We start from the raw sequence: 23,875 nt of genomic DNA, 5'->3' as shown, positions 1-23,875 counted from the left end.
GAAGATATTTCCATCTTTCTACGTTTCTTTCTAGTTACTCAACAAACCACAGTAGTTTATAAAACCATCATTATTTTTTTGATATTTCATTCCTTTGCAGAAAGGATTGCTTAACAAACGCATATAGGCAAAGCAAGAAATTCAGCAGTCAAAACTCCACTCACAGTAGAATCCCTCACAGATAGAAGTTGATACAATAAACAATGTGCGCACTTTATATATATAGGTATACACATGTATGCAAAACCAGTGAATCTCAATTGCACACTGCATTCCAAACAGAATAACCAAAGAAAGAGTAATTTAAATGTTCAATTATTTCATCAGCCTACCAACAATGAGCCAGCAGTGTGCTCTTGTGGCCAAGAAGGTCAGTGGTATCCTGGACTGCATGAAGAAGAATGTGGCCAGCAAGGCAAGGGATGTGGTCGTTCCCCTCTATTTTGCCCTGGTGACACCACATCTGGAGCTCTGCGTCCACTTCTGGGCTCCTCAGTTAAAAATGACAAGAATCTTCTGGAAAGTCCAGCAGATGGTCGATTAAGGGCCTAGAGGACCTGCTCTAAGAGGAAAGCCTGAGATACCTGGGGCCATTCAGCCTGGAGAAGAGAAGGCTGAGGGGGATCTTAACAATGCATATAAATACCTAAACGACAGGAGTCAGGTGGATGAAGCCAGGCTCATTTTGGTGGTTCCCAGTGAAAAGACAAGGGCAGTGGGCACAAACTGCAACACAGGAATTTCCATATGAACATGACAAAGAACTTTTTTTGTGAGGGTAACAGAGCAGTGTAACAGTCTGCATTTTCCTCTGGAAAAATTTCTACCCAGGATGTGTGTCTCTCACTTGTAAAGAGATCGTGAAAGGAGGTGTAGTGAGTGCAATTATACTCACTATTGTTTGTGATACTCTGCGAAGCTGAGTTCCACCTCTGTTAAATAAGGAGCTTAACAGGGTCACACTTGTCAAGGTATTTTGCTCTCCTGCATACTGAATTGTGGGTCTGTAACACAGCAGGGGAGTTGCACTAGGTGGCCTTCAGAGATCCCTTCCAACTCTAAGGTTTATATGATTCTGATTATATACTTTAATTCAACCTTAAAGGATTTCAGGAATAAGTGTGAAAGCGGTCTGTTTGCTGGTTGTTTCTTTTTCAGTTACTTTTAGGGGTGAGAAAAAGACAACAATTACTTATTTTTTTCCTATAGTTGTGGAATTGATGTTATAAAAAACCCTAAGTGATTAGCAAATAGGAGCACCTAGTGAAGTTTAACTTTCAAGGAAAAAATACTATTCATTTTGCAAGGTATAAGGAGTAAAAAGGAGAAGAAAAATACTTCAGAAATACAACGACATACATTTGGCAAAACACATTGCACTTCTTGTGGAAAATACAGGGAGAAGGATGATAAAAAAACAGAGAAGAAATTTCATTCTTGTCCATATGCCCTCTGGACATATGAAAAATTATTTCTTTTTATTTGTTTCATTACCTTGAGGAATTATTGTATCAAACATGGTTTACTTTAGGGCTCATAATGCCATAGTCTCCTTTGGCACTCAAGATGCCATAGCCAAAAATCACTAACACATTACTGGATAAAACATGATAATTATTTAGTTATATTTGCTTTTACAGTCTTTAACACATTTGCATCTCTTTCATATCTCATCTCCTTAAGTGTAACAGTAACTGCCTTGGAAAACATTATTTGACCTGTTAATTGTATTCCATCTTAAACTACCAATGCAAACTTCCTATCTAATTCTAATTCTTCTTGAGAACACATACAAATTACTTCTGAAACTATCTCTAGTACTGAGAATGCAACTGTTCATTGATTCATGGAATCAGGAATCAGATTTGATTTATGCAGAACTAAACAGAGAATTCTGTTCTTCGTTTGACACATAGGTGAAAATAGTTTGGTACGTCAATTATCAATAGTGCTCTCTTAGAGCAGAGATCACATTTTAATCAGAATTGCATCTTTCTCCTCTCTTCTTTGTCTTAGATAAAGCCTTCCAACTTGCTCATCTGTAGTATACAGGTAAAGAAATTAGAGGGCTAGCTAAATTATTTAAACCATAATTTAAATCTCTGAAACTTCTGGTTTATCAAGGTCTGAAGGCCTGTAAGGAAATAATGACTATATCTGCCTAAATCAGAACAGAGTCCACTCTTCCTCAGCTTGACATTTTCTGCTTTGTGCCATGTCATTTTTATAAGAAATAATTATGCTTTCTATAATTATCAGATAACTGATAATATTTAAAAGTTAGACATAGCCAATGTAGTCTGCAGATTACGTCAAGAATTCCATAGACATGAAGCACCACAACTGCTCAGACTCTCCACGCATTCCATATTCTTTTTAGAAATACAGGGGTTTAGTTAAAAAACAACTTATTCTTGTCAGTTTGGATTGTTATGCAACAATCTTACTTTTAATCTTTGACCCTGTATACCCAAAATGTCACATGCTAAATTAGCTGTCTGCAGTACTGTTCTAATCAGATTATTTTAACACACAGACTTGCTATTGCCTCCTTTGCAGCCTTAAATAGATGCTTCATGGTTTCTGACATTTTTTTTTTAAATGAAGTAATTCTGTATTATTCATTCCATTTGTTGATTGTCACATTGTGAATGATAAAAGTATTTGCCATGTCAGAGTAAATGTAATGTTTTATGACCCTTGCTAATAGGTCCGTAAGCATGTAAAAGTCACTGATAGTCTAGAAGTAGTACGTAAAATTATTTTAAAATACCTTTTTCCCCCCTCCACAATATATTTCAACACACTAAGCAGCAAGTAAAAATCCAAACCTAATGGCTGAACCTTTCATCGCTATCTTTCTCCTTCCCACAGTTATAATTCTTATCCAATAACTGTCTCATATCTTGAAATATTAAATGAACATAAATGTCCTCTTATCTATGTTTATTTTTTTCTGAACATCGATACGCACTGATTCAATTTGTAGACTAAGGAAGAAACTATGTCTGCTTTGTAGCTTGCAAAGTAAAAAGAAGTAATTCTGATAAGAGGAAACAGGTAAGAAACAGACACTAGGCTAAGATGATCATTTTAAAAGGGAAATTAAGATATGCTTTAAATACAGACTTCTTTTCTAATACAAGAAATAATGCAGATCATCAGTGGACATACCCTGGGACAAAACATTGTGATACATCTGAGCTATAATTCCTTCCACGAAGGACTTCTTTTCTTTGAGGAAATAAGTGAGCTAAAAATGAAGAGGAACAGTTGTTCCTCACTACCACACATTTGCAGGTGAAACTACATCAGTAGAAATCTTTATTTAGTCACTGGGGAAAGAAAGTTTCTACTGAACACAAAAATTCTAACAAAGTTGATTTTTCATAAATTCTTTATTCACTAAGCTTGTCAGACATGTTACTAAAATCTTCCTTCCCTGAGAGATTTTAGGTTCCCATAACTGTAACAGATTCCACATCTAGTAAACACACCCATGAGGGGGGAAAAAAAACCCACTAATTTGATAATTACTGCTCATCAAAAATCATCATCATCTTTTCTTTCTTATTTCTCTCAAGGATTATTGATCTTTGTTTTCATGTTTCATAGAAAATAATGCATTTAAATTAAGTTTTTAGAAGAAAATGAAACAATTCTGTGTTAAAGACATTGTTCTGCAAACAATTAATTGCAAAACTAAATAAATACTAGATGGGTGAGGGAATTGTATCACTTCCAGAGAAAAGAATATGGTCTTATGGACAGTTGAAAATCTAATATCCACACCCAAAATTCTAACCCAGTTTCCCTATTCAGTCTAATTATCCTTTGTGAACTCTAGTATTACAAAGAAACAGTTATTTTATTTCACAAGTATCAATTAAGGATATATATTATATAATTATTTTCTGCCTCGTGTGGAGGCAAGCATGGAATTGCACTGCTAGTTGTCTGTAAACTGACTTTGTTAAAATAATCGTAGGATCACCTCGTTTGGAAAAGACCTGTAAGAACTTCCAGTCCAATCATACAGCAATAGTTCCCACTAAACCCTGTCCCTAAGTACAACATCTGGATGTTTCTTGAGCAACAAGCAACAATAACAAGTCCAGAAAAAAACCCACCAAAAAACAAAAAATAAAACCAAAACACCCCAAAACCAGACTGCTGATGCAAGAGTTTTTAATCACAGTTTGTAAGAGCAGAGAGAAAAAACAAGCTGTACAGTGAACAAAGCATTCTGTCAGGCTATAGTTCGCCCTGAGGGTGAACATAATGCTACATGTTTTATTAAGTCAAATTAAAACAGCTTCTACCTTTCTTACGTTAGTTGGTTCATGATTGAACTTTAATAAACCCACAGACTGTCTTCAGAAGTTTCCTTTCCATTTCTAAGCTTTATCTTTTTATTTAAAATTTTCTTTGTTAATCAAATTTCTCAAAAGTTCAGCACTGTAACAGGGTTTTATTGACATTCAGTACTTTTTTCTATTTCCATGCATTTCAAGCCAGCATATGCATAACTCCTTGCTCAAAATATTTTCTTACTGTTTTCACCATATTTCTCTTCAGTCTTTTCGACTAGCTTACATATCAATATTTCTACTTTTACAGCTAACTCAAAAAAAGTCGTACTATTTAAATGTTGTCCTCTAAGACAACAGTAGCTATTTTGAAAACACTAAAAAAAAGAAAAAGAGAGAAACCAATGGAAAGCAGGCATTTAAAATAATCCACACACTAAAATTGCTTGTTTCTTACCAGTAAATTTAGAAAGCCAGAGAGATCTTTCACATAAACTCCTACAGCTAGGTTAGGTGTATCCCCTGGCTTCTGTATATTCAACCTCAGATTCATCTGCTGTGAGCAAAATATATATATATGTATATCATCTGTCTCTCAGTAAAGTGCAAAGTCTAGAATTAAACAGCTGGAAAATTAAAGTATAGATAGTCAAAACAGAGAAAGTAATGGAAATTAGCTTCTACCTTAACTCCAGAAAAGCAACCTGCCAGCACGATCACGAAAAGTCTTCAAATTAAACTCTATTTAAAAGAATTTATTCAGTGTATAGACCAGGTAATATTACCTGCTATTTAGAATAAAAGCATATTGTAAACCACAGGCTGCATTTTTATTAACAATATTTATTATTGAGAGTTTCTCAAGTGTTTCAAGGAGTGAGGGAGTACAGAAGTCTTGGAACTGCTCCCATCATCCCTGACTTAAAAAATTCAGCATTCTAACTGTTTGTTGTCAGATTAAATTTAGATTTATAAGACCATAACATACTTTTTCTGGACATTTAAAACTGTTACTGTTACTTTAAACAGACAAGAAAAACAAGTTTGCTTGGAGGTCCAGGGTTTTAACTTTCCTGACTTCCATAGGATAACATAAGATTAATCTTTTAAAAGTAGATGGGCTAGTGAAATTAAAATCCCAAGCCATTAATTCTCAAGTCTCTGAAAATGAGTTATTGTGGGATAGATAGCTACTGTAGATACAAATCAAGCACCTTCATACAGCCCTGAATTATTTTAAGACAGAGATAATTAAAACAACATTGCCACATCCACTGGAAAAAAAAAAAAAAATATATATATATATATATATATATACACACGTATAAAATCTAAGAAAAGATTAGTTGTCTTGTTTGTTCAATAACCTTTAAAATTAGATAAGATGGACACCATTTGATTATGAATTAATGGGAAAGTTTCCTAAGCATATGAGTGCTGATTTTTGGAGTTCAGAGTATCAAGACATTATTTTCCTACGGCTTTATGATGGAACAAAAATATGCACTTCTCTTTCTTGATCTGTGTAATTATTATTTTTTAAGCATCATGCTTGTACTTTAGAGGAAAAAAAACAACTGCTCATTTCCTGAAGGTAGTATTTATTGTCAGTAATCAGCAAGAACTGCTGTTTCAAAGACTAGCAATTGAAACTATGCTGAAATAAACAAAACAGCTCTAATACAAAAGAAAAAGTTTAAAATAGCTTTTCCTCTAATTTCATACCAATGCAAGCTTTACATTGGTATGAGTTTGTAGTCATTACATCAGTGAAGATATTCACTTCATCTGCACTCTGCAATTATGCACCATACAACTAAGGCAAATACATAACAAGTCAGGTAAATTGGGGAAAATCCTAATCACAAAAATAAAACAAGCACTTCTCAAATATTACAGCATCTGTAAAATAAAATAAAAAGTACTTTTCATGCTAAAATATACACAATGACAGTGTTCTATTCTCAACCTATTGTAGCTGACAAAGGATCATTCAATGCATTACCACTGAGGAATCAGTTGACTACAGCCAGTGTTATGAAAGCCAGTTTATAAGAAACATATACTAGAGTCTGAAATAGAATAATTTTGAAATAGTGGTCAGAGGACATCAGAACATATGTTTAGTTGTGCTTGTTCACCTTGATTCTGTATTTGTTCCCTCAACTTTATTTGATTTCCCTATTATTGAAATTAACTCACTAAAAATTGTTATTTTTATCCCCCAACTCAGTAATGTCTGCAGGATCTGGTATGCTGACAATGTGAAGAACCACTTTATGAGGTAGTATAACTTGCACATTTCTGCATTTTTTGGCTTTTGGCTATAACTGCTATGTAGGGAATTTTATGTGCATGAAAACATTTCTGTGCTGGTTCTCTCTAATGAAGTTCACATCATCTTGTTTGTAAGATAACTGTTAAGGTGAAAAACTTGCTGGTATTAGTTCATTTTTCCTCCACTAGAATCACTTGCAAACTTCACTATGATAGCAGTTCTCCTTCACATTACCAGTGGATTATTTTAATAGTCCTGTTATAATTCTGCATTGCCTATTTAATTCCTTCAGTACTTTCTCGATATTAAAGGAAAAAAAAAAAAGATTCTGCACTGCCATCATTCTGTCTATCCCCAAATAGCTAACACTCAAACATGTCACCAGTCCAGAGACAGATTTAGTGATTTCAGCTAAAAGTATTAAACATCCAAACATTAATCCTTTGGATTTAACAAGTTCTTTAGAATGAAATATAAACATTTTGCATCAAAAGATGGATTCTTCTTCATATACACTGAGGACCATTCAATTCTTAATTAAAAAAAAAAAAATCAGAAAGAAAAATAAAGAATAGAAATAGAAATTCTAAGGCGAAACTTAATTTGCCTGTACCACCACACACGATAGAAGCTTACAATGATTTACATTTGGAGATATGTCCAATGGCCTCTTATGTTAAGACCCAACTAGAGCAAGCTGTGAGAACTCTCAGAAGTACAAAGCTTCAGTATTAATAAGTTGTATGAGATACTTCATGCATAAGGAAGTGAGGATATGAAGAAGCCCCCAGAGGAATTCTCATGTTGTCATTTCTAACAATAGAAGCCTACTTCATGCAAACATTGGACGTTTCCAGACATACACATCCCCTGCTACCCACAATATTGACACAACATTTCTGTCCTATGCTTGGTCACATGTTAATGAAAACACTTTGCAAAACTAATTCATTGGTCAAGGAAGAGTATGACAGAATATATTTTGATTATTCAAGAAATAATTCTTCAAAAATAATATAAAATTAAAAAAACATTAATATGTTAAAGTATATCCTTGAGACACCAACCTAAAGAGTCAGAGGTAAGTCAACTAACACTTGAAGTGTTTTATAACACGCATACACACAGGAAAAATAATAAACTATGAAAATTAAGAACGTGTTTTAACAAACAGCTCTGTTGGCAATTTCAGATAAATCTCTACCTGTAACTGGTGGAAAACAGACTGAGTATCAGTGAAATCAGTAGAGCTGCCACCCCTTCCTCTCCCCAAAATGCATCTCTTTCTTTTGCCATCACAACAGAAATTGTTCAGTTCTCTAACTTATTTTCAGCCTAATTTCTTTCTTACCCTTTGTTCTCACTGCACTTAACAAGAATCATTTCAAGAGCTTGTTTAACAACTGAACCCAGAGTCTCCAATATTTATTAATGTAACCAGAGTAGTCTTATTTTGTCTGATCAATAACAGTTTGAAACAATTAGGATTCAATGAACCACAGCAACACATAGCTTGCTCACCGCTTTGCTGTTTTTTTGGCAAGCCTTTAAGATAATGCTTAATGCATTCTAAATGTATAATTAACATAGATACTCCGTCAGACTTGAGGTCAGTGATGCCACAGAGCACAAAACAAATGTCATGCCTCAAAGTACTTAGGTGTATGTGTAAGTCTAACACATCATTTAGACTAAAAGGTATGCTTCACATCAGCCACATTACTGAGCAGCAGCCTTCAAAAAAGGCAGCTTGTTGGTTGAAAGCTTATAATGTGGTACTTACTGTTATCATCATCTCCTGCATCAGTGGAGTCTGTCCCGTAGATATAAACCATTCTTACAAACACCACTATTCAACTTACAAATGCTTTATTTAAGTAAAGCAGCAGGAACAGCATTCTGCATTAACAAAAGACTTTCTTTTTTTCCTGAAGCATCACACTACCTGTGCAACTTCATAGCTACGTGACAGATTCAACTTAAAAGCAGGAAGTACGCTGCTTCTTATAAGCATAGTTGATTGTCATCTGAAGTTCAGAAACTGGAAATATTTCATTCCCTGAAATAGCCCATCAGTAACTACTATATTTAAATAAAAATACAATATGTTATCAGTTTCTGTTGCTGAGTTCCCCCTCTAAATTATCACCAAAAGAGAAAAAACAAGCTCTTCGAAAATGAGGGCAATGGGAGCAGAAGCAGAGCTATTAGAGTAATACTTTGCTAAGTGATGTCCTTGCTACTTACTTATCATCTTATAACTGCATTGTATAACCACAGCTTTAATAAGATGTGACAAAAGCATTTAAGTATTGGTACCATTTCAAGATGAAACAATTCTTACATCTTATTTTTATCTCCCAGAAATTCTTAACAGTAAAAATATACCTAATCATCTTCGCATTTGAGACTACCATAGGACTTAAGAAACCAGACAAATAAAAAAATAAAATTCAGTTAAAAAAGGGCAAAACAGAGCACCACTAGGACTGAAGACAAGAGTAATATGGCAACTTTAGGGTGCAACCTTAGATGTGAAGTTCTTAAGCTCAACTACTCAGCAGTGTAAGGAAGCACTGTTAATTGAGCTACATGGGTATTTGACAGATTTGATATACATTACTGAATAAGTCTGCCATTTTTTTTTTCTTTCTTGCTGTAAAACTATGACTCTGTAGTCAGTGGGGAAGAAGTTTGTATGCATGGGATAAGCATCGGTTAAATATTTGTGACTCACACAAAAATATTTAGGGATCCAATTGGAAAAGAAATGGAAGGAAGGAATGAAGACATGTTATGCATCTGCCATTCATTTTATGACTTCTTAGTGAAAACTACTTAAGACCTGGACAGATGTACCCCTAGAATGCCAGAACGAAAAAGCTGAAAAAGTGGGAGAGGCAGCAAGTTAGTCATTCTGAAGACACAGGGTAGGAGTCAAAGTCACATTATGCACAAGAGCTTACATAAGAGAGAAGAACTATACATCTATATATAACAACATATATAGAAGATATATAGATGTGTATACATATGTACATCTATATATATATACACATCCATATATACACATACATATATACATTTTGTATATATATAGATGTATATACATCCTATAAGAAAAAAACTAAGTATTTGAACTTGAGTAGGTTCTAGCTGCTTAAATTACATTATATATATATAACACACTGATACAGTAAATAATGTATTAATATGCCATCAAGATGGAAAGTTTAAGTTAAATTTTATAATCTAACTTGTTGCACAACCACAAGAACAGAGCTTTCTCTCAGCATTCATTTCACTACCTCTTCCTATTAGTGCCTCCACCTTTAAGAATACAACAAAAGTCATTGGAGCTTATCACAGTATTGTGCTATTTACATTTTGACATTATAAATGTAATATACCAGCACGTACCTAAAATCACAGTAGCTGTGTATAATCTTACTAAAAATGCTGGTGAGAGGGGGGAAACAAAGGAAGACTTCTTTGTAAGCTCAATTGAATGGAAACATAAAATGCAACAATGCTCAATAATTCCAAACTGAGAATTGCAGCTATTGTCCAATTGTGTAGCATTCAAATGGAGTTTGTGTTGTAGTCCAAATTCATAAAATAAAATCAAAGAATTCATAAATTAGGTAAAAAATAATAAAAATCAAGACATTAGAAACATCATTTCTAAATGGCCTGTCTTCTTCATCCAGCTCCTACACACCTTATGGACAGACTGTCTGTACATTAGATTCTATTCTCTCATTTCAAGGTCAGATACTTTTTTTATTTTCTTCCCCAATCGATCTCAAAGTTTTGGGTTTGTTTCACAGATGCTATTGTTGTTTGAAAATGAATATACTGCTTACGAAAAAGAGACAGCTAATAACACTGGAAACCAAAACTTCAAGCCATAGGATGGAGAGACTGGGCAACAGTTGTATTACTGCCTGTGCCAACTTTATTTCCAGGCCTGTTCAGGGTAAATAATTTGTTTTCTATCTATTATCTGAGCTATTTTGGGATTCTACAGGAGTAACCTATTAATTCCAAAGATACACCAAAAGAGCAATCCTACAGAAACTCTAAATATACCTGTACATATTAAATATATATATATATATATATATATATATATATATATATATATTCAAATCCTTCATTTTTATTTTCTAGAATTCTTACTAAGACATGAAATCATAGTCAATACATATTTTCTTACATCAGCACTTCTGGCACCAACTCCCTTTCCACAGAAGATTTAACACTGAATTATTGGCGTCTCTTTATACTAATCTAAACAGACTGCTAGGATTCTAGGTCGAAGTTTCCTACATTACTCTACTATTCTGTCCTAATATATTATTATTCCTCTTAGACCATATTAACCCTAGCAATTATTAGCCACAAAATGTCATGACCTTCCATTTAACCGATTACACATCATTCTCCTGTTAAGAGCTGAGAAACCCAAACAACAGTTCCTAAAACAAAAAGGATTTATATCTTGTCTCTCAAGTCTCTTACTCCAGGACCTCTACCTTCAAAACAACTAGCAAACCTGGAGAACTAACACTAAGTACCTACTAGTATAGGCCTTTGCCTTCTACAGGTGCTCTCCTATGGTTTCACATTTCTCTCTCTTATGTGTCTTCTGTGGAAATTTGCAGGGGTCAGTTCTGAAGTCACATCATCATCTTTCAACTTTCAAACAAAATAAGGCTTGATCAGACTGCCCTTGTGATAAGATACAAGTCTTCTTGCCTTCATTATTTGTGGCTGCCATATGATAGCTATGCACAGAAAAATGCCCTGTCTCCAAATGATTAGTATAAAAATTAATGATTGTTTCTTCTCAGCAAAGCTACTTAGAACAGTTTTAGGCTTTTGAAACAAGATACTTGAAGAAACATACCGGTGCTATTTTTATCAATTCTATCAGTCTAATTTATGATAACACATGGTGCAAAAGAACAAAACCAGTGGACAAACACAGTCCACTTGTGGTTTCATTAGTAACTCAAGAATCAAGATTGGATTAACAAAGTTGATCACTGACTGTGCGGATGCAAATGAGCAAGCTGCAGCCAGGATGCACTGGGTACAAAAATATAGCTACAGTGCTGTTTGAAACCTATCATTTCCTAAAGCAAAGTATCTTGTTGCAAAGAAAAACGGTTTATAAAGGATATCAGGGCAATTAACGTAACATAGCTATATTTGATACTGAAAGACTGCTTCCACAGATGGTGATGACTTATTGAAGGGCACAGTCTTAATGAGGTTGAACTCAAAGCAAACAGTGACTTAAAATAAAAACAAAAATAGGAAGAAAGTTTTCACCAGACCTTGATGGGCAGCTGTTAAGTAGACAAAGTGATCTCCAGGTGTTCTCACACAGAAATACACTACAAGATATTAGAACTGGAGTAGAAATGGCACAAATACTGCAGTTGCTCAGAAACTGTAGACATCATTATGTCTACATAATGGAGGCAAGAAAGCTCTTACCACAGCACCTAAAAACTAAAAAATTAGGACAAGAGGTGGTACAACTCTGAAACTTGTCACGTTAAAAGGCAGTCTTAATCTGGAAGCCAGTTGAACAAATGGGTATTATAAATTGATCCAGGCTGTTAAGAAATGCTTTTTCTGTTTTTTGTTTTGTTTTGTTTTAGGATTTTGTTGTTGTTTTAAGTTTTTTCTTGGTTGTTTGTTTTTGTCTTTCAATAGCACTGCCAGAATCAGAATTGTTCCTATCAGTGCAGTCATGCATGATGATGAAAGCACAGCCTGCGACTAATAAAAGCAAGCCAACCACATCACCTGCAATCTGAACGAATTTTTAAAGCCACTCCTTGCATGCAAGAAATCTGAAAGGCTGCCACAACCAGAATAAGTGCAACTACCCAGTGAAATAGCTGCAGCTGTGATCACAGCAGCCACACTCACTAAAGCCAGGAGAGAAACAGAAATCCAAAAGTTAGGAGAGAGAAATCACAGTATAATACCATTAATGAACAAGAACCTTACTAATGACAACTCCAAACCTTTATTACTTGCTTATTTACTTTAAATAGCAATTAATAGAGCAGCACTTTGGTCAGGTACCACAAGGTGCATTCTGCAGGCCACTGCTCTTTGATCACTGTTTTAGGGGTGTGTTGATCTGTGGCTCTGGTAGCCAGACCTGACTTCGAAAAACCTTTTTAAGAATTAAAATGACAATGAAAAGCAGCTTCATTTACTTCATCCCATATAAATCTTCATTACTGTGAACAGCCAAAGCCACGACAATACTCATGTTCAGCAGTCAAGCAAAAGCATTGAGTCATGTTCTAACAAACCTATTAAGAAAGAAAAATTAATAAGATCACATCTCAGTACCATCATACTCACTCTTTTCACGCAGCTATGCAATATATACATATCAGCTTCTGCATTCCTATGTTAATAAGGAAGCTTCAAGCTTAACTTGGATACCCTCATCTCTGTTCACATCTGCAACGCTGCTCTTCTTTCCCACTGTTCTCCATTAAAGGATGCCAAGAAGGCAGCATTTAAGTCTTTTGTCTCCTCTTCTGCAAATCCTGCACTGTTATCAGTTTCTAAGCAGAAAGAGTTTCCTGCCAGGCACCATGCCCAAAGTCTTGGCAGTCAGAAAGGTTTTAACTCATACCAGGGCAGATTTGAGCATTTTGCATAGAACAAAAAGGAGACCAGTCACAAGAGCCAGCGACTTAAGAAATTTAGCAGAACTTACTCAAGTAAATCTCAAACTGTCATTTTGAATAATTTTTCCTATCGGCTTTCTTGCTCAACATGAAACTCCTGCTTTTTCTTCATAGAACTCTCAGAGCAACACAGCCAGCATTCAGCTATCAAACTACTTATTAATTAAGGAAAAGATCTCCAAGACTCATTGACAGGCCAGTCATCTCCTCATACAAGCCTCAAACAGCCCAAGCAAGGTTTGGATGCCAGACCATGCTGTCATTTTTACGCGCTCAACTCAGCCCTGATAGACCTGTGTCAGCTTTTGTGCGCTTACAGTGCACAGCATTGTAATTGCTAACCCACTATAGGAATAAGCTACCGTAGCACTTAACGCCCCACCCCTTCAAATTAAAACCCTCAAGCTGTGCAGTAGTGTGCCACCTCTGTTAATTCAACCACAATTTATACCAAATCTGAATTAGCATATACCGTGAAATATGCATTTGGCTGAGGTTTTAATGGTTTTCTGAAAAAAATAAACATACAATGTGGATTCAGATTAAAATGGTGTAAATAGAAGTTAATGAATATTGTAACTTGAGTTATTAGAACTTTCTGCTTCAAAAAATTTAATCTAATATTCCCATTTTTAGCATTGCCAACAGCAGTGGGGCATGCAGTTCAATAGTTCAAAGTTACCAGCTTTATAATTGCTTTCTACAAACCTTAAAAAGGCATTTATGTTTCAGGATATAACCAAATGGAATGAATTACCTACAGTCACTTCAAATGCAAGAAAAAAGTTATTATTGTGCACTAGGGCTACCTAAATGCATTTTCCCTTGAGAAACACAAGGAAGAACTAGATTACATGGTAAAGAAATGAGAGAATTCTGAGATCAAAGAATTAGGAAATGTTGGACATATCCAGTTCAAACATTACTTTTGAACATACACACACACACACACAAAGAGCAAGATGAAAATTTTCATCAACATCACAGTTTTTCTTTGAAATACTGACACTATTTTCTATGCTCTGTGTACTCAACAGAATATGCCAAGTAGGTTTCTGCTGCCTACTACACTTGCATTACTTCAAGCAGCTCAACTGGTGGCAAAAAATTACTTGCACCCTGTCTTCAGGTTAGCTGATATTCTATCAACAAGTTTACTTCAACATCGTCGGTTAATACTAAATGCATAAAACGTACCATCAACAGAGGGAATTATTTTGTTCTCCCACTGTAAGTTGTCTTGTTGATGGCACCATCATTTTCACCATTACGCTGGTGGTCACTGGAATACCTGAGTGGCTGTTGGTAGGCAGGATGCATTATGTGCTGAGCAAATACAACAGTCTATTTTCAATTAGTAAAAAGATTCAACTGAAATAACTTCCAATATTAGTCCTTGTAGGAGTGAAAAGCAATAATAATTAAGGCAACTAGTCCAAGCATTACTGTTCTAAAAATCACATCTTAATCACCAATATTTTATGAGAAAACTCAATTTTCTTAAAATCTAACGCAACTTGGTTCTCACCAGAGTGATGTGTGCTCTCAGTATCAATATGGATCCAGTTAATAATGAAAAATTCCTTCTCAAAATTAAGAAAAGACATGATAAATTTTTTTAACACAGATTAATTCGGTGTTCACTGAAGGGATGAAGCATCAATCTAACTGGGTTTTGAGTTCACCAACCTGAGCTCATTCACACAAAGGAATAGCCTCAGTACTGTGTACAAAGAAACAAGGAACTATTTCTCTACAAAAGTACAGCATATTATAAATCAATCACTGAGAACAAGCACAAATAGTGAATGAGAACATGAGTCTGTGACAAAGCTGTAAATTGCCAGTTGCAGATTTACACATCCAACTCTGTACTGAACAACAATCTCGACCAAAGACTGTCATTTTCATCAAACAGTATTCCAGGCTGGATTACTCACATTTTCATAGATTAAATAATCAGGGAAATAGTTGTAACTCAAATGGGTAGAAGCAGATAAACACAAATTAGTCATGCATAATCAGTCCAAATTATTTCAAAGGTCTTGCTCCAGACAAAGTATTTTGGTCTCTAGATTTAAAAGGCTCAGAGACTGATGGAATTCCTGGTTGATAGAAGGAGGTAAAAATAGAATATCTCCCTTGACCTAATATTGCTACGCATGACATAGTCCACACTCGGCTACATCAACAATGAAAGTACCATTTATAAAAGGAAAACCTCATGATTTTTGCTGAGGCCATATTACTGAGATAATTGCCTCATAGTTCTGTGTTCAAATGCTCAAATGATCAATACCTCTGTGAGCTCTTTGGAAGGAGGAGAAATAGTTTCAAAAGGATGATAAGTCTTTTCTTTCTTGGATCTGCCATGAAAAAATACATCGAAGGATTCCAGAAATTTATTAAGCTTTTGAGTAAAATAGGGGTTAGAGATTGACTTTTCAATGAAGTATCAAAATTGTATGCATGTGCAAGGAAACAGAAAAATTAATCTGAAAATATTTCTCAGTATAGAGATAAGAAAAACTTATATTGACAATAGGGATTAGAGAAAGGGGGGAAAAAAAGTTCCTTAGAAAGTATCCTTGAACAGAAGCTTAGATTTTTAAAAGTTACTATAAGTTTTGGAAGAAAACTAATATTCAAAAGTCTTATTTGAGTGTCTTGGAAGGCTCATCAGTACAGGCTAGACTTAAAACATTGCTAACCATTCCTGAGAAATTGCACACAGGGAAATGTTCAACAGTTCTCCCTTTCCTTTTAGACCACTCTGCATCATGAAAAGAGAACACGTACACTCACTTTTCCATTAAGAGTTCTGGAATCAGGCAACTGTCTCATTGGTCTGTGAAAACCTCTTTCTGTTTGGATACACTTCTGACATCAGCAGGTGATAGCTTGTCTGAATGCACGGGAACCCAAAGCACTCCGATACAAGCATGGAATTTAATTACAAGTTCAATATTCACTGAGTATTCATTTAGGATGTCAGAGTCTTGCAGGGAGAGATTTTTCATTTCACATGTACCAGTGCAAAACCAAAGTATGCACAATAATTTTTTCCAGTTGTTTCTAAATTACACTGATGTAACTGACAGCAAGTTTAGCTCAATATTCTGAGAAAATGCACTTGAGATAAGTAAGGCCAATGCACACAGTTCAGTCGTATAAATAGGAAGAGTTTTTTCAGGACCAAAGTGTGTGTATCCATCATACTCAGGATGACTGACCTTTAACTAAACAAATATTTTAAAATAATTCAGTAGCTTGAGGAAAAGCTGAAAAAAACAAAACAAAACCAACAAACCCATACCTGATTAAAAAAAAAACCTTTTAACACAAAAATATATTCCTTTTATTTCCTTTTCAATACAAATCTTAGAGTAAGTCTAGATAACTGTTAAAATATAAATTACTATTTGATACGTTAAAAAATTACTCCAGTGCAGTGAGGTACAAAGAAAACAGTGATGAAAGATAGGTGGAAACTAACAGATTGAACTGTATCACCTGAAGTACAGCTGTGGGCTGCATGAGCTGATCCTATTTCAGAGGGTTTGTACAGAAAAATGCTGCTAAGTATGGAAGATTCAAGTGCAAAAGAGACAGAAAGGAAGGCAGGGAACTTCAGAACCTCCAAGGGACTGGACTGTAGAGCAAACAACTACATGGGTTCCTCCATCATTGCAGCTGGATTAACTTTAGGAGAAAAAATACCCCTTCTATCACGTAGTATTGTATCAGTGTCATTAAAGCCAGAGGCTAAGCTTCCCAGGGGAGCGAGCTCTGAAGTGAATAGATTAGAAAGGAATGTAGTCCCAATTAAGCTTCCTGGACCTCATGTACAGACACAACAGCAGCTCTTTAAAGAGAACTGCTGAGGGTTTATTGTAGTTAAGTAGGTGGAGAGAAGTATGAAAAAATGCTTGTAGTTTCTAAATATTATGAAAGCAATATGAGAAAAGAAAAAATGGAGGGGAATCTTTGCTGAAGCTCAAAAACAGGAAAACAAAGAAATGATCTAGAAAAGAGAACAGGGAGAGAAAACCAAGTATTTCTGGAATCAAATGCAGCAGCTAACAACGAGGAACTTCAAAAGGACTTAAAGCTGAGATAGTTGGTAAAAAGATGACTCAAGAGTGTTCTTCAGTGGAGACAAGAGTGTTGTTGCGAACCTAGGCACCATAACCTAACACTTGGACCTGCTGATTCCAGTTAGGGACAGAGATCTTTGCAGGACTGTCAGCAGTGGCTCTAAGTCATCCCCTTGCCGTGCAGTGGCTTCCAGAGAGGTCATAAAATAAATGCTGGGCATTGCTAGGAAGGTCTGTGGAGAACCCCAGAGAGTACTTTGCTAGGATTTGCCAAGTATTCTGCCCGAGGCACAGATTGCAATATGCAGATGTGGTCATCTCAGTGAATGGAGCTGGGGAAAGTACAGCAAAGGGCAACTGAAGAGAAGGAGGTGCACAAGGAGCTGCCTTCCAAGGAGAGTCTCAGAGGCTGAGGCTGCTCATTCTGCTGGGAGGAAACTGAGGAGCTCTTTAAGGTTTCAAGAATAATGAGTGCAGTGGGTGTGGAACTTTGTTCACCTAATGCTGTGATACTTTGAAGTACGAGATTGGTTAAAGCAAATAAAAAGTTTCTGCAGCTGGTGGTATCCTCCTAAAAAAAGGCAATTTAGGAGATAAACTGTGTCATCATATTAAAAATTAATTTATTCAGGAATAACAGATCTGTTAATACATACTAAAAGATAGTAAGTGTCCTCTAATATCCCAAACAACATTCCTGGATGTAGAAATTATGACAATATAGATATCTAACACGGGTCAGGTGATGCATGCTCTCCTCAGCATTTTATTGCCCTGTAATGCTGGGTTAGATGAACAGCACTGATCCAACAGTGCATTTATTCACAGAATCACAGAATCACTAAGGTTGGAAAAGACCTATAAGATCATCCAGTCCAACCATCCACCTATCACCAATGGTTCTCGCTAAACCATATCCCTCAACACAACATCCAAACGTTCCTTGAACACCTCCAGGGAAGGGGACTCCACCACCTCCCTGGGCAGCCCATTCCAGTGCCTGACCACCCTTTCAGAGAAGTAGTATTTCCTAATATCCAGCCTGAATCTTCCCTGGCGCAGCTTGAAACCATTCCCTCTAGTCCTATCACCGGTTATACAGGAGAAGAGGCCGACCCCCAGCTCGCTACAACCTCCCTTCAGGTAGTTATAGAGAGCAATAAGGTCTCCCCTGAGCCTCCTATTCTGTTTTCATGGCCTCATGCTTCTTCCATCTAACAACAAATCACATTTGAGAGAGTTTTCTTCTATGCATTTTGCATGTACTTGAATTAAAATGCAATCAATATCCACTCTCCTTTTTCTTGAAGAAAGAAACAAGAATGCTGTTTTTTTTTTGTTTGTTTGTTTGTTTTTTACATTATTCACCATTTTATGTATTTTCATACACTGTATTCAACATCTTATGATAGAGTTCCCATTTATCCTTTGAATTACCTCGAATTCCTCAATATATGTACATTTTTTATAATAGGTGATTAGTACTGTCTGCTCTTCCAGATTGCTTTGCATAACAGACATTAGGAAAGCAATTGTTGCTACATTGTGGCTTTCCAAACTTGCAAATCCTACTTGTGTCCTGAGAAGAGGTTTCCACTGAGCTGTCTACTGGGAAGTCCAGATAGGCTTCCTAACTATTCATCACTGTATGATGTAAATGTTCCCCTCCACTGCTTGACCTTGCATTTACAAATACTGAACGCTCTTCCCACACATCTCTCAAGAACCTCACAATCATGTCTGACAAACAGCAACCACAGTCCCCTTCAGGACTTCATCTTATCTGCAGCTTCCTCTCTTTCAGCACTGTGAGTAAATACTGGATTTAATACAGAAATACAAGATCTTTTATCTGTTCTCTTCCTTACCTTTGGTTCTTTTTTCCATATTCTCCTACACAAAGTCATAATGGATGTTTCTTTCGTTTGTCTGCTTTTCCATTAATAAAAGAACTAAAATACTTAGAATATTTTTTTTTGAAAAAGTTTTCTGATTTTTGTTGTTGTTAAAACATTTGAGTCAGCTATCCTTTCTGATGGCCACAAGTCACGATGGGTTCTGATTAAATTATCTGTTATCTCATCACCTCAATGCAATTTGCAGATAATTGTATTTCTCGGCCTTTCAGCTTAAGCAGTCCGTTTGGCTGTCTGCATGGTAAACTTAGGCTATCACTGTATATGAAGCCAAATATAATCTTTCATCCCTTGGTGAATGATGACCTATATGTTTAGCACTGGTATAGCGTGGCATGCCAAGGAAAAAAATATCTAGAATTTAGTTTATCTTAGCTGAAACTGATTTTAAAATTTAATTCAGTCAGATCGGCAAGAAATCAGAATTTGGTTTGAAAGAGAAACACTTACAGTCACAGCAAATTTACATAAGGATTGCCTATTCCCACCACTTCTTTAAGAGATATGTATTTTCAAAACTACATTTTAAGAATTGGCTTGGAATGTTATTTTCACTTGGAGAATTTAATCATTTTTGTTTCTCACATATCATTTAGGTGGAATAAGATGTGACATCAGTGACACTGCTGGACATGTGAAATCACTATAAAAAGGCAGCATAAGGAAAAAAATCACAAACTGAATTTGGAGATGCATTTTAGGAGTGAATTTGAATTCCTTAAAGAAATGCTCATGGTCAGAGAATTCCTGCTTTGTGTTAGATGCTACCCGAGCACAAAAGTGCCAATACTCATGCTGGAAGAAGGCGTCTCTAGTAACAAGCTGGCAGCTAGAATACTTAGAAATACGGACTTTGATCTATACTGAGTTTTGAAAACATTATGCTTTGCTTCTACTGAGTGAGAAAAATAAAATAAAATTCTAATATATTAAGGACCTTTTGGGAAGACATATTTCCACTGCTGATGTTTCCACCTCAGGTATATAGGTAACTTCTTATACTGCCCGTTTCAATTAACAAAGTGTTAGTCATCACTGCAACACAACTTATAAATACAAAGTGGCTGTTGTGTAGTTGTTCTTCAAAAGCAAAGTATAACAAAAGAAAGGAACCTTTCTGCTGCATACTTAAAGATGGAGTAAATTGAAAAAATAAGTAGTAGATGACAAATCAACCTTATAACCTTAAAAAAAATAAGGTACTTCACATGAAATTTGTAATAAATTCTAGAAGTCTCAACTTTAATCACTACTGAAAAATCAAATTAGACTGAATTATTCCATAAACTCTACTTTGCAGTACTTTGTCTGAGGAAACCCACATCCCAACCAGAGAAATAAAATGCTGCTTGAATTTCTAAGCAAAGCGTACCAACAGCCTGTGTAACATCACATGGCCCTTTACTTTGTGAAGAAATTAAATTTGTAGTGTGGAATTACTCTATAAATTTAGTTGATCTGGGCAACTGATTCCATTTGTTCTTTTCACCAACTTTGAACTATTCTTTTAGTCCTAATTTCTAGATTCATACAGACTCATTTTCACGAATAAGCTATGAAAGATGCAAAATACTCATAAAAGAAAAAAGAAACAAAATTCTGCACATTCGATATGCAGACAGAACTTCATAACAAGCTCTATGGATATGCCTCAGTGTTTCTGCGGGCCTCATAAAACAAAAGCAATACTAAAGTTTAGCCAACATGTAACAAAGATGAGGAAGGTCTTACAGAACAAACAGTAGTTCATACGCCACTAAAATAAATGTATGAACGCATTCACCTCATGACTTGTAAAATACTATTCAAAACCCAGAAAAATACTAAACATCTGCAACAGAAAGGAAAAATATAAACATTAAAATTAATTATTATTTAATTTGATAAACAAATTAATACAGATCTTACCACTCAAGCAATACCTAAAGACCATTTGTTGATGCTTAACTCAGATCTATGAGAGATTCTTCACTGTATCTGTGCAATGCAGGTGTGCTCTAGGGTAGGTCCTCAAGTTCCACTCCCCAGACCAGATAGACCAAGGCAATGACTTCCCTCCACTGGCAACTAAACATAAGAGGATGTATGATGCTGATATCATCTGTACGACCATAAGGAAGCTGGCAAATTTCACATTTGGACCTGGGAGTCAGAGTGCCTACGACATGCCTGACAAATAGAGCCAGTGTGTGGCCTCGTACTACAACACAGTACATTTATGTTGCCCAAGAGATTTCAGTTGTGTGGACTTAGAACAGTAGAAAGATATTAACTGTGAACACCACAGCAATTTAACATTTCTTTATTGGTTCTGAAGTTAGATTAAATAAATGCTTTCATTCAAAAAAAGTGAAAAATAAGAACTGAAATGGAGAGGAGGCCTGCTAAAGTTCACTATTAAAAAAACAACACACAACTGTGCTGCAGAATAAATTGCATGTCCTTAGGAGATGACGGTTTTATTAATGTGTTAGCTACAAATACACTTGTTATTCATCTATTTGATTAAATATATATATGCTTTCTGGAAAAAAAAAAAAAAAAAAAAAAAAAGCACAGAACAGAAGTAGGACTTGCCATCATTTAAGTTAAGAGAAGATGGTGAGGAATACATTTATGCTAGTCACTCTAAGAATAGCAGCTCATAATCTACCCTCACTGCTAGATATTTTAATGGTCTGCAGAATATATCCAAGTACATAGAACAGAAGCCTCAAAGGAAATGAAATTCTCAGGGAGAAATATGATCTAATTAGAGAGACTACAAACATTTCAGAAATGGGAAAGAATATTTAATTTTGTCAGTAACATCTGCAAAATGCCTGAATATGATATGCATTACCCTTCAGACTTCCAGATTTTCAGAATGCGTTAGACAATGTTTTACAAAACACATTAATTGGTTCAGCAGAAAAATCAGTGACAGAAGTGGGGGGAGGGGGGTGAAATAATTGTGCTTGTTTTCCAAATCAAGGTATAGTTTTTTCTAATTTTAATAGCTTTTGTGCTGTAGGATCGGAATAGCCTGTCTCTGTTATTAAATGGAAGTACTACAAATAGAAAATCCTGCAAGTTACAGCATTATCATCGTGACCAAATGAGGTACATATACCCTGTTTCCCTGGATCAGCAAGGGACATATGAAGGCAAGATTCCCATTATTCTTCACATCTGCACTACTGGGCTACACACCTGCTGTTTTGGGATAGAATAGCAGGGAAAAGGAAAAGGCATTAATCTCAAGTCAGGTTTGCAAGGAAGTGAAGAGACATAAGCAAGCAGTATACTGGAATCTGAGGTGAAGCATTAGAAGTTCTTCTTAACAATTTGCAGTTGAAAGCAAGCAAATAAATAAACATTTGAATGGAATTTTCAAGTAAAGTCCAAAGCATTAATAAATGAATTCAAATGAAAGAACACAGTATTTAACTGCTAGAAAGTTTAGTTTTCAAATGTTTGAGATGTTTCTAAGATCAGGAATATCAGTTCTCCAAAAAAATTTTTCAAGAAATTGTTTTTACTTTATGTCAGTGCTCTTGAACTCAGCTTCAGCCTCCCCTGCCTTATCTCAACGCTACTTTGTATTTGTAATTGTAAGGATATTTTAAATTGAGCATTTAGTTATTCAAATGAAAATTTGGCAGCTGTATTTTCAGCTGTGCTCTCTTTTTTTCCAAATGAATGTTACTTCCTTTACTTGACACTTGTGTTTTTTTGTTTTTTTTTCTCCCCTGAGGGCAGTAGATAGGCTCAAAGAAATTGCAGTATATACTTGCATATGTTATACATGGTATACAGGTATACTTGTAGTTCCTCTCTTTTCTTTGATGTTAATTGCTGTAAGGTTGCCCAAATCTAAGATAGTAAAACAGATGAGAACAAACACATACTGCTCCATATTACCAACAGGGAGAACACAGAGATTTTGTTAGTTGCTTCAATTCAAATCCACAGTGAGTGTATACTGAAAACAAGGGTAGTACTTCAGCTACTACTACAGTTTCAGCAGAGACCATTTTCCCCAAATACTTCGTTCATGAAACATGCAAAATTTAAGTTGCATCACCTTTGTTTAATTTTCCAGTGTCACAAGCTAATTTAGGACACTCTTCTATCTATACATATATCCACGGGGAAGATGGAACCTCAGTAGGAATTAACACAATGCTTGCAGACGAGGTCAACTGTTAGTAAAGATGTAACAACTGTAAAGCATGCCAAGAGGTCAAGTAGAAGATGCAGAGACCAGGGCCATCTCCTTGAAATGACCTACAATCTCTTTAGAAGTCAATGAAAAGAGACAAAACCCTGAATCAGTTCTTCCAGCAACTATTTTACAATCCCTTCACCTAAACATGATAGCACGCTTTGAGAAAAGTACTGTGACTCAGTACAGTACCTCAGCCCTGCAGGATAGCCATGGAGTTCCTTCAGAAAAAAGAAATAATCAAAAAGCCCAACTTCAGTTAAATTTCACTACCAGTTACCTACTGGCCATTCAGAGTATTTGATATTGGTTTACTGCAAACATTCCTATAATTAC

General features: G+C 35.5%; 1 long non-coding RNA gene across 1 annotated transcript in view; it reads right to left on the bottom strand.

The window, feature by feature from the left end:
• Positions 1–215: 215 nt before the first annotated feature.
• Positions 216–23,875, bottom strand: part of LOC149917290 (uncharacterized) — a 58,771-nt gene continuing 35,111 nt past the window's right edge. The window contains exons 3-4 of the long non-coding RNA XR_016468037.1: positions 647–726; positions 216–560 (exon numbers count right to left, since the gene is read on the bottom strand). This is a non-coding gene — a long non-coding RNA (uncharacterized LOC149917290). The remainder of the gene's footprint in view (positions 561–646; positions 727–23,875) is intronic.

Source organism: Phasianus colchicus, chromosome 7, assembly GCF_987193195.1.
Source record: "Phasianus colchicus chromosome 7, bPhaCol1.hap1.1, whole genome shotgun sequence".
Classification (NCBI taxonomy): Eukaryota; Metazoa; Chordata; class Aves; order Galliformes; family Phasianidae; genus Phasianus; species Phasianus colchicus.
The sequence above is the reverse complement of the archived record's forward strand: the minus strand, read 5'-3'. Positions and strand labels throughout refer to the sequence as shown.